This window comes from Bos taurus, chromosome 11 (assembly GCF_002263795.3).
Source record: "Bos taurus isolate L1 Dominette 01449 registration number 42190680 breed Hereford chromosome 11, ARS-UCD2.0, whole genome shotgun sequence".
In the NCBI taxonomy this organism is placed as follows: Eukaryota; Metazoa; Chordata; class Mammalia; order Artiodactyla; family Bovidae; genus Bos; species Bos taurus.
In genome coordinates, this window is record NC_037338.1 from 66382086 (window position 1) to 66397349 (window position 15264).

Here is a 15264-nt window from a genome sequence, read left to right on the forward strand (position 1 = left end):
TCCAACTGGGTATTAAACCCACTTTTTTTTTTCCTTTTTTTTCTAAACAATTAGAGACCAAGACAGGTTTCTACTTCAAGTGACTGACACATAGCTCATGTCGTATGCCACTCACCACCCACAAGTTCAATAGCACCCAGACTGGTCCATACCCTAGTCAAGGAAACAACCCACTGATCATACAGTTGTGTGTCACAACAACGTCAAGTGGGTTTAAAAGTTTCTAAAAACTATCCCATTTCTGTATTGCTCTGACATGGACCAGGCATAAAGATTTCGAAGGCATGCACCAACGGGTACAGGTAAACAGCACTTAATTTTCTAACCATTTCCTGTGCAAGGAAAGCTGAGAACCAAAGAGTTATTTAGGTCTAGAACTAGTAATACTATTTGTCTTTTTTTTTCAAATCTATTTTATTACAGTCAGATTCACATGCCCATAGCCATGACTACAGGCTTTGGAAGATGCACTTCTGCCCTCAAGAATTAACTCAGTTAATAAACTCAAGAATTAACTTGTTTTTCAGATGATGTTGCTGAAAGCCAGAGATATAAGTGACTTTCCCAAAGTTCCAACCCATCGGTGTAGCAAATCTCTGAGACAAGCTTGATGTTTTTATTCACAACTCCAATATGACCTGAAAGTGAAAGTGAAGTGCAGTTGCTCCGTCGTGTCCGACTCTTTGTGACCCCACGGACTGTGGTCTATCAGGCTTCTCCGTCCATGGGATTTTCCAGGCAAGAGTGCCGGAGTGGATTGCCATTTCCTTCTCCATATGACCTGAAATAGAAAGTATTCTTGTTAGCAGGTCGTTTTCATCAATACCTGGCATGACTTTTGGTAATGCTAATGTCCTAACTACCAACTCTCACCTAAAGTGAGAATAGGGCTGTCAGTTTGGTATGTTTTGGTCTATTTGGGCTCCTGTAACAAAAATACCACAGGCTGGGTGACTTATAAACAACAGAATTTTCTCTCTCACAGTTCTGGAGGCTAGGAAGTCCAAGATCAAAGCACTAGCAGATCTGATGTCTGATAAGAGCTTGCTTCAGGCTCACGGATGGACATCTTCTCCCCGTGCCTTTACGAGGTGGAAAAGGCAAGGGCGTTCTCTGCATGCATGCTCAGTTGCCCAGTCACTACCAGCTCTTTGCCACACTATGCACTGCAGCCCACGAGGCTCCTCTGTCCATGGGATTTTACAGGAATTTACATGGGATTTTACAAGAATACTAGTCTGGGTTGCCATTTCCTCCTCCAGGGGATCTGCTCCACCCAGGGATCAAACTCAGGTCTCCTGCATTGGCAGGTGGATTCTTCACCACTGAGCCACCTGGGAAGCCCAAGGGAGTTTTCTGGGGTCTCTTATAAGGGCGATAATCCCATTCATGGGACTAATCCCACTTTCATGACCTGATCACCTCCCAAAGGATCACTTTCAAATACCATCACACTGGCAATTACATTTCAACATTTAGCCTCTGAGAGGACACAAATCATCGTGTAGTAAGGAGTGTTCAGTTTTCCAGTGGCTCCTAAGTTCCACTCTGAAATCTAGCAGCACTCTTTCAGGACAGGATCTGTGCCAAAGTCTGGCTCAGGCCAGAACTTCCCTGGCACCAGAGACATAGACTTGTGACAACAGGCACAAAGCCATGTCAGTTGGAATCATTATTCAGGCCTTCAGATCCCATCTGATTACAAAGGCTCTCAACAAGCCAGAGCACATTCACCAGCAGATCTGAAACCACACCACTTGAGGAAAAGTTGAAAGAGTAGGAGATGTTCAGGCTGGAGAACAGCAATTTCAAGGTAACACGAGCTATCCATAGACATTTGGAGGGTTGTCACATGACAGATGAATTAGACATATTCCAAGGGGCTCCAGAAATTCACATGAGGAGCAGGTGTATGAGACTGTCATCTTAATGTGCAGAAGAGCTTTCTAGTAATTGTCTCATGATTGCTTTGAAAGGTAGTGAGTTCCTCAGCACTACAGGTATGCAAGCATGGATGTTTAGTAAAGTATCAAGTATTGCCAGGTAAAATCCAGACTGTCCCATTTGAATCTAAATGTAAACAAAATTACAAATATGTTTTCAGTAACAGTCTGTCCCAAAGATTACATAGGACATACTTGCACTAGAAAAGTATCTGAAATTTGAATTTATCTAGATGTCCCCTATTCTTATTTGCTAACTCTGGCCACCCTCAGTATTGGCAGAACAGCCTGGACTATGACTGTATCACTCTTTGTACAATTATAGGAAGGTGTGCTGAGACAAGCTGGTGTTGGGCTAAATGAAAAACATAATTTTTCTAAAGAAAAACTGTCCTCCTGAGTCTCTTAGAGTTAATACAAACTACCCAGCTGTTCCAGCCGAGGCTGTCATTACAGAGCTCAATAAAATGGATCCTTTTCAGCTCCAGGGGATTGAGAGTTGCAGGGCTTCCTCACGGAACAATAAGAACTTGTCGGTTTTGTTTAGTAAACATAATGTTTGATACCAAGCACTGCCCTCTGCTTGTTTACATCCGGCTCCACTGCCAGCCAGGGGCAAGGCCTGTGGCTCCCTGGTCAGGGATCTTGTCAGAAAGAAAGCAAAGACCATAGGTGTCCCCAGGAGAAAAGACCTATGAGCCAATCAGGAAAGGATTCATGCAAAACCTCACTGCTTCCACCCAAGACCCACATCCCTGCCCCTGCCACCTCATGAGAAAGAGGTTTCAGCATCTGGGTCCTCCCCCAGTCCCCACCCCTGAGCACTGTGCCCTAAGCTCAAAACTCAAGCCTGTTTCTTGGCCTAGCAGCACTCTGTCAGCTGACCTTAAAGAACCCTAAACTGAAACCAAAAGGATCAGGATGTGATTCTGAATTTCTGGTCTTTCATCAGTTTCAGTCAGATGCTGGCTCCTCACCAGTTCAGCCCACCAAATGGAGGCAGACCACTGCGCTCAGCCAAATCATTAATGCTGTACAAATTCCAAAGGCTGATGGTCTTAAAAAGGCAAAACAGAAAACAAAGCAAGCCTGAAAATGCCTAACCCATCACCGTCACTCTCCCTACACCTAGAGCCCTGTTTACAACTGGCCCGCTGCACAAAGCATCATTCCTCAGAGGACCCGCGGTGGGTGTGGGGGGTGACATTCAGTGTTAGGAGGTGATGACACCACCCAGCTCCTGACTGTGTGTTGGTCCAGCTCCAACCTGCTCCATGACAGAGGGCAACAGAAGAAGATGAGCCCAGCTTGGGGAGGGGGCTCAAGACAGAGTGGAGGGGAAGAGAACCCAGTTCCAACTGCAAATAACCAAATCCATTCATTAACCAGCAGAATGGGAAGTGGGTAAGGGTGGCTTGTTCTATACTTGTATCCAGAACCACCCTCGCCTGCTCCAAAGCAAGTTGATGCTGAGAAGCCAGAGTCTAAACCCATCGACCGCGTGCCTTAGACCAAGCTGAAGAGCAGAGTTGAAAATAGACCTCGATTATCGCTCTATTCAAGCAGCCAGTTCAGTTGTGTTGAGACTGAGCTGGCTCTGAGTAGCCATCCCACAGCAAATAGCTTTTAGTCTGTGACTCCAGAGAGGTTAGTTAAGTCGCTTCAGTCGTGTCCAATTCTGTGTGACCCCATAGACGGCAGCCCACCAGGCTCCCCTGTCCCTGGGATTCTCCAGGCAAGAACACTGGAGTGGGTTGCCATTTCCTTCTCCAGAGAGGTTAGGGAGCCAGAATTCCTTCTTTGCTCCACCAAGCACCCAGAAGTGAAAAATAATCAGAAAGATTTTTGAAGCCTGGGCTTCTGTGCTTTTCACAGACCTGCCCTGAGCAGGTGACTTGAAAGCTCAACAGCAATCCATGTGGCTGAGTTTCCCAGAGGATGCCCCAGAGAAACATTTACGGCAAGGCCATAGCACTGCCCGTGAACTATGTTGTGTCTAGCTTCAGCAAGACCTTTCCAGCTCACTCACCAGAGAATTCTTATATCCAATAAAGACCCAGAAGCCTGGGACTCCTACTCGCAGGCTATTTCTCTAGTGATGCTAGGAAGTTCCTCTCCTCTGTTCTGATTCCACATCCTCCTCCCCTCCTCTCTACCCCCACCCTCTCCAACAACAACAACAACAGCAACAAAACCGACTGTCTACTTTCCCCTCCAGAGTCATCTCAGCCACTGTGAAAATATGATTCCATTACCAAACTGGCAACCAGTGTCCCCCAGCCTCAGTTTACCACCATTTGTGCCAAAATTAAAATAAATGGCTTTGAAAAGAGAATCAAGACAGAAAAGAGTAGGGACTTCCCTGGTGGTCCAGTGGTTAAGGCTTCATGGTCCCAGTGCAAGGGAGCATGGTTCAATTCCTGGTCAGGGAACTAAGATTCCACATGCTGAATAGCTCAATAATAACAACAACAAAAAGACAGAAAGGAAGGAAGGAAGAAGTGACCAAGTGAGATAAGGGCAAGAAGAGAATGGAAGGAGAATGAAAAGAAAGGAAAGTGTAAAGGAGGAGAAAAGTGCAGGAGAAAGGATGGGGAGAGAGGATGGAAAGGGAGGCAGAAGAAAAAGAGGTAATTATAATACTGTTCTTGTTCTTCTTATCTTTCATGAGAATCAAGTTTCACTTGTAAAAGGCAGAGACACCTCCAACTCAGGAACTGTCCAGGGCTTACCTGACTCCAGGACAGGAACAAAGGGGACAGGAATTGAAGAGATAGCTTCTGTTGTAGCCCCAGGGGAAAGGGGTCATGGGGGTGGGTGCAAGGGCACCAGGGAAGCCTGAGTCCACCTCAGAGGTGACATTCACCCATGCACCCATGTGGCCCAGGATTCCGAGTAGGAGGAGCATGTCATTTCTCAAGTTCCCTCCTTCTGGGGTCTCACACCATTTGTGGGGGAGGGTCCTTTGCTTGTTCTCTTCCCTGGCTTCCTGCCGTTAGTATCGCCTGGTGGCTTCTGCTTCACTGGGACACTGCAGGAGACTCAGTCCCTTCTTGAGAGTTGTAGACAACTGCAAGAAGGAATAAAGACAAACATCAGAGAAGGCCAGCATGGATTTGACATAAGGTTCCCAGAAGCCTCAACCCAAGCCCACTGCAAATTGCTGTGCTTAGTCAATTGCCACCCTGCCTGAAATTCCACCCTTTAACCAATCATCAGTTATTGATGCCTTAATGTGAATTGGCTTATCTGACTGCACAAAAGAAGGGGAAAAGGTATACGAAATTCTCCCCACCCAGGAAGTGCTAGGGTCTTGGGCTCTATTTGTGTGTATAAATGATCCTATACATACACATTCATAAATATCATTTATCCACACAACCTTCCCAACTACTATGGAAATTACCCCCAACTTAGCACTGAATGAAATAAGCATTTATTACACTCATGAATTCCATGGGTCAGGAATTCACAGTAGACTGGGGACAAACCTTCTGCTCCTTGATGGCTGGGTTCTCAGCTGGAAGATTTAGACACTGGGGCGGGGATCATCTGGAGCCTACTTCTGTCACATTCCTGGCAGCCGATGCTGGCTGCAGCTGAGCTTGTAGCTGGGTAATGTCAGCCACAACACCTGTGCACGGTTTCTCCACGTGGTCTGGGTTTCCACATGGTAGCTACACTTCCAGGGTGACCACTCCCTGATAGAAAGTCAGTCAGAAGCCATATCACCTTATGACCTAGCTCAGAAATCACACAGCCCCTCTCCTGCCTGACAAAGAGGCTCACCCCATTGCAAAAGTGGCTGATGATTCCCAAATCTGTATCTCTCTCCCAGATTCTGGATCTGATCATCTGACAATGTAATAAATATGTCCTCCTGGTTGGTTATCAAACTTCATCCAGGCCATGCAGGCTTCACACGTCCCACACTGAACTCAGTGTCTCTGCCCTGCTTCTCTTCCTGGAAGAAAGTGGTTCTTCCAAGTCTCCGAGCTGGTTAGCTGTACTTTCTCTGGACACACATCTGTCTCTTTTTCTCCCCAACATACATGCTTTCCCAAATATTTCGTGCAGACGGTTCATTTCTTATGTCCATATTACACATAGAAAGCTTAATTTCATCAGATAAGGATGGTGATCATATTCCAATACCAGGAATGTTTTTGTAAGGAAAAACAAAATCTATTTACAAAATTCTAAAAGCCTGAGATGCCACAGGAAACTTGACAAGATAGAAAAATGACACCGTGGAAAAGTGGAATCAGAAATGTTATGGAAGAGAAGATAAGGAATAGGAGGAGGAGCAGAAGAGAGGAAGAGAATAACCTCACTTGATAAGCTCACTCTCACAAGGAAACAGCTTCTGGGGAGCCAGCCACACCTATAAAATAACATCTCACTCAGCATCACACATTTTTCTCAAACAACCACTCTCTCCTGAATGCTACTGACCACTGCCTTCTTGAGGGGTGGTATCTGTCTCCAATCACCCCTCCCCAGAATCCTTGCTGGTGAAGCATTCAACTAGGACACCCAGGCCATCAACCAGGCATTGGCAAACCGCAGCTCAGGCCAGATCTAGCCCGCTGCCTGTGTCAGTACAGCCCCAGGCCGAGAATGACTTTTACATTTTTAAACAGTTTGTTTGAAAGTGTCTAAACAAGGACAATACATCATGACACATGAAAATTACATGAAACTGAGATTTTCATGTCCACAGAGTTTTTTTGGAACACCTCCATGCCAATTCACTTACATATGGTCCATGCACTGCAGTAGAAAAGTTGAGTAGTTACACATTGTCCACAAATTCCAAAATATTTACTATTCAGAACTTTAGAAAAGGTGTGTTGACTTCTGCCTTGAATCCGTCCAAGTTACAGCTCTTCCCTCCCCCAGCTTCCTTGGAAAGAACCGTATGACTCCTATGCTGTCTACTAGTGTCTTTTCCTATCTAGCCTCAGAATCCTTCACGGAAATATGAGTTATGTCCAGACAATTTAATTGTACGTCTCCTCTCCCCTTGCTCAAAAAGCCCTTTGGCAAACTCCTGTCTGCACTGAACTTCTCCTTTCTGAGTCCACCTGTGGTACTGCCAGCTAGGGTGACGATTTACTGTGCTACAGTCTTCACATTTTGTTGTGTTACTGCTACAAATTCCTTGAAGCAGTTTCTATGTGTTACTCCAAATTATACACATGGTTTGGGCTCTTAGTACGTGCAAAGCACTAGAGAGAATTTGAAGAAGCATAAGACACAATCTCTGCCTTCATGGATTTATAATGAGGGAGGAAAAATTGTACTTTATGATGCACACACACATTATATATATATATGCAGTGTTAGAGTTCAAAAGATGGGAAAATGTCATCTATTTAGGACACAAAGTATGGGAACCAAACCAAGAACCAGCATGAGACTTTAGGGGCCAACAGAGGGCAGTGAAGTCAATAGGAATTGTGAACCCCAAGATACAAAAATTACTCCTGAGTCAGCTATCTCTCTCTACCTAACAAGTTTCTCTCTTTTCAATAGGAGAGATGTTTTCTTGCCTTGCCATATGTATGAACCGGACCAAGGACTAAAGCCAGGGCCGGTGACTGACAGGTCTTAGGAGTGGGACAGTGGCTGCAATATGGAACGTGCAATACAATATTCAGAATCACTCAAAGATGGAACAGACTGCCTTAAGAGAATATGAGTACCTCCTACTAAGACAGGTTTAAACATGTATTAAATGCTCATCATAAGAGGATACAGGCGATGATTGGACTAGATCCTGTACCCATCTACAAGGCTTGGATGTTAGACACTATACAGCTTCTCAGCCCTAATCCAGAATTACTGGATTAGAATCTCCTAGACTCTAGTTTGGAGAAGGCAATGGCACCCCACTCCAGTACTCCTGCCTGGAGAATCCCATGGACGGAAGAGCCTGGTGGGCTGCAGTGCATGGGGTCGCACAGAGTCAGACACGACTGAAGTGACTTAGCAGCAGCAGCAGCAGCAGACTCTAGTTTATTAGAATTAACTAGTCTTCTAAGTGATTTGTACACACATTAAACTTTGAGAACCAGAAACTAGACAGTCTTCCAATTTCCTTCCAACCCTGAGAACCTCATTTTCAAAATTAGGCACAGGGATCCCTTGAGAAACTAGACATTAGCAAAGTTATTCTGGGTAATATCCTTGCTGCTTCTTTAAAAGAGATTCTTTAAAATCACCCATGAGTTTTCAGTTATGCAGTATCACTAGGTTTATACTGTTGTCAGGAGCATCAAGTTTAAGGGTCAAGGAGATTATACCACAAATAAGAGTTTCCAAATGATATGATGTTATAAACATTTGAATTCTCATGTGTGCTCAATTCCAAAACACTCTGCAGGCCAAAAACACCAACCAGTGCTTCCTTGGTTCACATCAAACTCATGTCACAGGCACAGTCACAGCCGAGAAGGGTGTCATGGCCTATGCTGACCCACCTACAGGAGAAAGCTGACTTCCTGGGACCCTCTGCAATCCCAACAACAGACACTGCGGGAATCATCAAATGTCAGATACTCTCCGTGTGTAGTTCCCCACTCAACACCAAAAGGAAAAAGAAAGGCAGAGGACTCGTGCGATCCCTTCTCAGCCTCCCCACCCCAGCCCATATTATATTCTGCACACATGCTGAAGTATTAGCATCGGCTGATTTGGAAGGAATATTGGAAATGAAGTGATAGCAGAGTAAATGTCAATGCATTCAGTGTGACACCGTGAGCACCAGATCTTAAACAGCTTCATCATTGTGGCATTTACTGTATCCTGAAATAATATTAATCCCACTGTTGTCTTTCTTGATGGAATCATCCATGAATATGGTTTATGGGCCTGGCCAAAGTGATAATAGGTTAAAAGAACAGCCCATCCAGTGTTCCACTAAATTAAGGTCGCTTCATGGAATTTAATGAAACAAGTGCTGCATGGGGTTTTCAAAGGACGTTCTTGTAATTCATGTCTATTTAGGACTCTTGATAACCAGAAACCTAATTTCTTAGAGTAAAATAGCTTTTTGTAAAGCCTGGTCATAGAGAAGAATAAAAAAGAAAAAACTTTAAAGGGCAATAATCAGACCTCAACTGTAATATTTTGTTATTTCAGATCCAAAGTTTAAGCAAAAGAAAGTTGAGAGGGAGGCAATGAAATACTTTGAATAAAGCCAAATAGGAAAATTCATCAGATTCATATGTCATTTGGCAGTTGAGAGCTGAAATAAGGATCTTGCCCTACTCGTTCCCTTTAGCCACATACCCGGGAGGTAAAAAGATCTTGGGCTAGAGAAGAAAAGATAATTAAAAGAACTCTTCAGACTTTAAGAATGGTAGGGGAAAGACAAGGACACATATCCATGGCTGCCTATTTTCATTTCACTGGCCGAGGCCAAACAGGGCTCAAGGGTTTAAACCTTCTCTAAGAAAGCCATAGTCCCAGACTCATGCCCTTGGAAGTACAGGAACATTCCATTTGTCCTTTTTGAAGACTGAGCCAAAAACATCAGACAATCTCAAACATTTATTTTGCATCCAGTATGGATAGTAGGACATCTATGTTTTAGGGCAGAGGTAAGTCTCAAAGGGATGCTGCAAGTTCTTCCTAGACTGTGCCTTTTTCTTTTTCCTTTTTACCAAGGACTTTGTATTTTTGGTTGAGGTAAGGTCACAAACTCAAATAGCAACAGACGTCAGACAGGTCATTTACGTAGGTGAAGTGGGCTAGATAAAATAGACAATAGGGCCTGGTTGATACTGTGTTCCACAGGGGAATGTTTGTCCCCTTGAAGCAGAGAAGCTGACATTTGAGCTCAGGATAATTATTTCCATGCCAGAACACCAGACTTAGTGTTGCTAATTTTTGATTTTTCAAAGCATTCCAGAAGCTTCATCTTTATAGTCTAGCAATAGAAATAGTCTAGCTTTAAAGTGGCATCATTTTAAATTTTGTTTTTAAATGTTATGGGCCATCATGCATGTGGGCTGTGGCTCTAACTCAGCTTACAAATTGAGAATTTGTGATTGTGTGTCAGGACAACAGCTAAGGCATGTCATTTAGACTCTGAGGCACTAGATTGGAAAAGAGAGTGAGGTATTAAATATAAACTCAGAAAGTACATACAAAAATATGCAAAAAGCAATCATTTGATTTTTATCACATTAAATAAAAAGAAGTCACTTCTTTTCTATCTCACCCATTTTCTCTCTGCACTAGGCCAATTCAGTCAATTTTCAGTTAATTTTGCTCTTTAGGCAAATCTTGGCAAGGTGTCTGAGATCAAAGTTATTTTCTCTGATTTCAGGCAGGGTGGTAGGGGGGTAAAGGAGTAGGTCCTAGAGCCACCCACCACCTTGGGGACTCTTACTGTGAGTTTCCATGGATAAGTCTCTCTTCTCACCTCTGTATGGTGAATCACCAAAGTCTATTCTGAGCTGCCCCTTTTCACAAAATATGTGTCAGGATGTCTCTCCCCATAAATTTCAGTTATACCTCTCAAGACAAAACTGGGTTAATTACCCAGAAAGTTGGCTGTCTTTTAAGGGCCCAATTTACTCTGACCCAGAAGACACATATGTAATATATTCAGCACAAGCTGCCAGGCCAGTCTCTCAGATCCCCAGCTCAGTTATGGCAGGACGACCCAGTTTTTCAGCTTCTAAAAATGCTGAAGATGTAATCTGCCCACAGCAAGTGCCCAGCTGTCCTCTGAGGTGTCCCTTAGCTGGAAACCAAGTAGAGGACTTGATCGAGAGCACACACTAACCCTTGCAGTGGGCAGGGTGGAAGACGGAAATTGCAGAGGCCACTCAAGCCCTCTGGGTTGGAGCAGCGATAGCTCCAGTTGGAGCAGCGATAGCTCCAGCTGTCTGGATTTTCCAGGAGAGAGCACAGTGTGAAAAGTGCAAACCAAGAGCCACCCTCACCGCACAAGGCCAGCCTCAAGAATGCCTTTACCCTGAGACATCATTTCCCCACAGCATCCCTCCATCTCCTCCTGTGAGCTCATAGCAAGTACAGCCTGTGCTGAGTGACAACTTGTCTTGCTCTATTATTTAACTCTTTCTGTGCCTATGCCTTAACTAAATTGTGAGCATTTTAAAGTTAGGGTATATTTGTGATATCTCTTTATATTCGACATAGAGCTAACACTGAGCCTTAAGTGTTGGTGGGTGCACTTAATAATTATGGAAGGGAAATGGAGTCGGAGGTAGGGGTTAGCAGATATAAGCTATTTTATATAGAATGGATAGACAAGAAGATCCTGCTATACAGTGCAGGGAACTCTACTCAATATCCTGTGATAAACCATGTTGGAAAAGAATATTAGAACAGAATGTATATACACACACACACACACATATATATATGTATAACTGAATCACTTTGCTGTACATTAGAAATTAACACAACATTGTAAATTGACTACACTCAATTAAAAAAAAAAAAAAAGAATGTCCACAAGAAAAACAAAATTTCTGGAAGGGAGGAAAGGAATTGTCCACCAACAGATACAAGGTAAACTCAGCCACCAAGAAGAATTCCACTTCACAGAGGACAGGAATATCAGCACAATACCCATCAGTTAACAAAGAGATTATAAAATGTGATTTTCAAGCTGGCATCTCAAGCTCCTGGTCACAAGAAACTGAAAGGAAATGGGAATGTGATTTCTACTCAATTTATGACATTGTCTTAGTAAATTCTTAGAATATTTATTTGAGTCCAGTCATTCCAGCAGGCTTCCCAGCTGGCACTAGTTGTAAAGAATCTGCCCGCCAATGCAGGAGATGCAAGAGATGAGGGTTCGATCTCTGTGTCATAAAAATCCCCTGGAGTAGGAAATGGCAACCCACTCCAGTGTTCTTGCCTTGAAGATTCCATGGACAGAGAAGGAAGTCTTCTTCCTTCTCCATGGAAGGCTACAGTCCACGGGACCACAAAGAGTCGGACGCCACAGAGTGACTGAGCACAAGAAAGCACAATCAAGCTGGCAAAAGAAACCTATTCAGAGAAGACTATCCCCTGAAATACGTGTGAATAACTTCTGCTTGATGAAAATATATTTATTTTATCCGATAATTATTCATTGGTTTCTAGTGAATCTAGAAGGAAGTCAGTAATGATGTGACTTCTTTAGCTTCCCCAAATCAAAAGGATGGAATCTGATTTGGCAAATATGAGAATATGTTTTTAGCACAACACATGTCAGTAGGAACCAGCATGATCTCCAAAGGTCAGTGCTGGTTAGTTCAGGCCTGCCCTCCTCTCTGTTGGCTCAGGCTCTCTGTCCTTTGCTCCAGGTCACTGTACTAACCTTCCCAGAGGGCTCTCTCCATATATCATGGAGTTTTATACACCCATCCTGAACTAAGAAGCAGGTAAATATCTGAGGCTTCAAAAATAAAGACAATTCACAAAAGACAAGAAAAACAAAATGTTTGGTTAACAAATGTTTGCCGCACAGATAAATCTTTCCAACATAAAAATTTGTCTCTGATAATGTTCTCTTCTTGGTACAGGTCCAGATATAAATTCTTTTAGGCAGTTAAGCAGATCAAACATGGGTCTGATGGCCCACTGCACAGCAAAGCCAATTTGTGTTGTGGTGAAGGAAAATATAGCATTTACTTTAGGGCTCAGCAAGGAGTATGAGCAGCTCATGCTCAAAAGACCCAAACCCCAGTGACTTTCAGGGAAGGGCTTAGTTTTAAAGGCAACAGTTGGGATAAGGATTACAAGGGGAATGACTTAATCCTGATTGGTTGATAGTGAGGTAATAGGATGATATTTGGGGAATCTTATTCCAACCAACCTGGGGTCTATGTGCTTGTGGTCAGCTTGGGGTCACCACCCTCCTCCTGGATGGGGTATCTTAGTTCTTGCAGAACATCTCAAAGATATGTGTCAGACTGTTCCATATATCCCTTGAGGATGAACTAAGATGCTGAAATATTATTTTCTTGACTGCTTTTACTTTATTTCTGCGTTCTCTCACTTCTGCATATTCAGCCCCCCTCCATGGCCCATGTAAGCCAACCAAAACCCAAGCCTGCAAATGTCTCAAGGTAATGAAATCAAAATCTAAGGACCATCCATCACAAGCTGTAGCCAATCAAAAGGCTCCTTTCTTTGCTTCTGCACCTTCTCTATATAAGGTGAAATGGAATATTTCCTGCTGTATCAGTAAACATAGGATGTCACAGTCATCCGCCATTGCAGCCTTCCAATGTGAGCCAGTGAGCCCTGAGAAAACTCGGGGCTGAAAAGAATACCTGCCATCTAGTAGCCACCAGACTGCGGCCACTCCCTGCAAACCCCTAAGGTAAGTCCTGAGGAAACTCAGGAGGTGAAAACACAGGATTCTGGCCCCAGATAGCTGATGTGCATATCAACGGAATGATTTCAGTAATCCCAGACTCCTGCATCTTCCCATATATAGAAAAGTGCTAAATTCCTTAACCTGACATATCTGATTTCTTAAGTTAATATTTTGACATTCCTGACTACCTGCCCTTTGTTGCAAAACTCCTTTATATCCTAGCTCCTCGCCTTGCCTACCCTGAGCAGTTTCTCAGTGCTATCTGAGGTGCTGTCTCCAGGGCTGCAGTCTTCATTTTGCCCCAAATAAAACAACTCACAACTCTACAACTCTAACGTTGTGCAATTTTTTTTTTTTTTTTAATCAACAAAGGCTTTCCCTGGCTCCTGCTGTTGGAGTGCTCGTACCCATTTCCAGTTTGGTGCTGCCCAAGCCAAATTGACTTTTGCTCAAATAAACTAAAATTTTTCATATGACTCAGTTTATCTCTTAACTGCAAAGACCTGACTGTGCTGCACAGAGTAAGTTCACAATCAATCAAAAACAAGTAACACAGTATTTCTTCTATACCAGGCATTGTTATCTTCTTGGGGAAAACAAAGGTGAAGAGTATTTTTGTCTTTGTATCACTTTGAGTGACCTGGGAAGACAATAGCCATATAAGCAAGGATAATGCTAGCTGTGGTCAGTGGAAGAAGCAACTCTCAGTGCACAGAGCCCTCTTCCCTCCTTCTGAATTTGAGAACAAGGTGGAGGGTGACCCTCTCTGGAATAAAAGCCAAGAGGGACAGGCCCTGCTATCTGCAGAAGAAATCCACTTAGCTCTGTCTCATTTGGCTGTTACGTTTGCCTTTGAACCATAACCCCTTCCAGCTACTCTTTACCACACACACACACACACACACACACACACATCCTTTTTTCTGCCTCCTTCTACTTCTTTCCACTTGTTTTCTCATTTCTTCTCCTTCCTGAGCCTCTCTCCATCCTTTCCTTTCCACTGAGCTTTTATATAGAAATAGGCCTCTAATGTGACACCCTGGTGTCCCGCAGAAAGTGTGCATTGAGGGGTGAGCAGGGGGTGGGAGGCATCAAGATTGGGTTCTTTAAATAACACTTAATGAACGATAAACACAATCCAGCCCAGCCAAACTGGTACTTAGCTCCTAAGTACCTAGTCAATGGCCCATCTGTCATATTGTTAAGACCTTTAGAAGCTGTTTAACAAAATGTTAAATGAGATGACATTCAGCAGGCAGCAAAATGCTTGACTGCCTAATGCAACCCCAAAGAGCCAGCCTGATGGCAGTGTCTGATATAATGCTCTGTATACCCCTCCCAAGAACTCAGGAGCAGAAGGTCTCCCTGCCTGTCACTTCCTATCTTGCTAAAGTGAGCCTGGGGTGGGAAGGACATGATTACCATTGCCAAGGAGGCCCCAGCCAGCTGATGAGATGCTTTTCTGAAGAAGCATGACTGAGAGGGGGCACCTGGAAATAAAGCCAGTAGAGAGAAAAAAAACAATAATTCATCCGCAGTTTCATTCTCTCCCCTTCTTCGTCGCCAGTGGACCCTACCTCTCTCTGTTGGCCTTGGGGGAGAAGGCAGGGGTGATAATGAGACACGACTTTTTCTAAGAGCTGAAATATGAAGCCAATTACTAAGGGGAAGATTTCCAGCAAATTGGCTCCTGATAGCTCACATTTATCTGCTTTAGATTTGCATAGTCGGGAGGAAAGACTAGGCTTTGGTCCAGGTAACAAAGACGGCATCTCTTCCGCAGGAGGTGAATGACTGATTCAACTTAAAACCTTCAACCCTTGTATCCAGAGTTCAACCATTAAAGGCAATAACAAACAAATCACAAATCTCACAAAGAATTGTTTAAAGGGAAAAGGAGGAAAAGTTTTTTCTAAAAAAAGTTTTTCCCCTTTGGCTAATGTTATGAATCCTAAAAGAGGCTTC

General features: G+C 43.7%; 1 long non-coding RNA gene across 1 annotated transcript; it reads right to left on the bottom strand.

Annotated features, from left to right (window-relative positions):
* Nucleotides 1-310: 310 nt before the first annotated feature.
* On the bottom strand, nucleotides 311-6009 carry LOC132346517 (uncharacterized). Its single transcript, XR_009496340.1, has 3 exons — nucleotides 5387-6009; nucleotides 4676-5013; nucleotides 311-781 (listed from the first exon to the last, which is right to left on the bottom strand). It is a non-coding gene; the product is annotated as an uncharacterized lncRNA (long non-coding RNA).
* Nucleotides 6010-15264: the final 9255 nt, after the last annotated feature.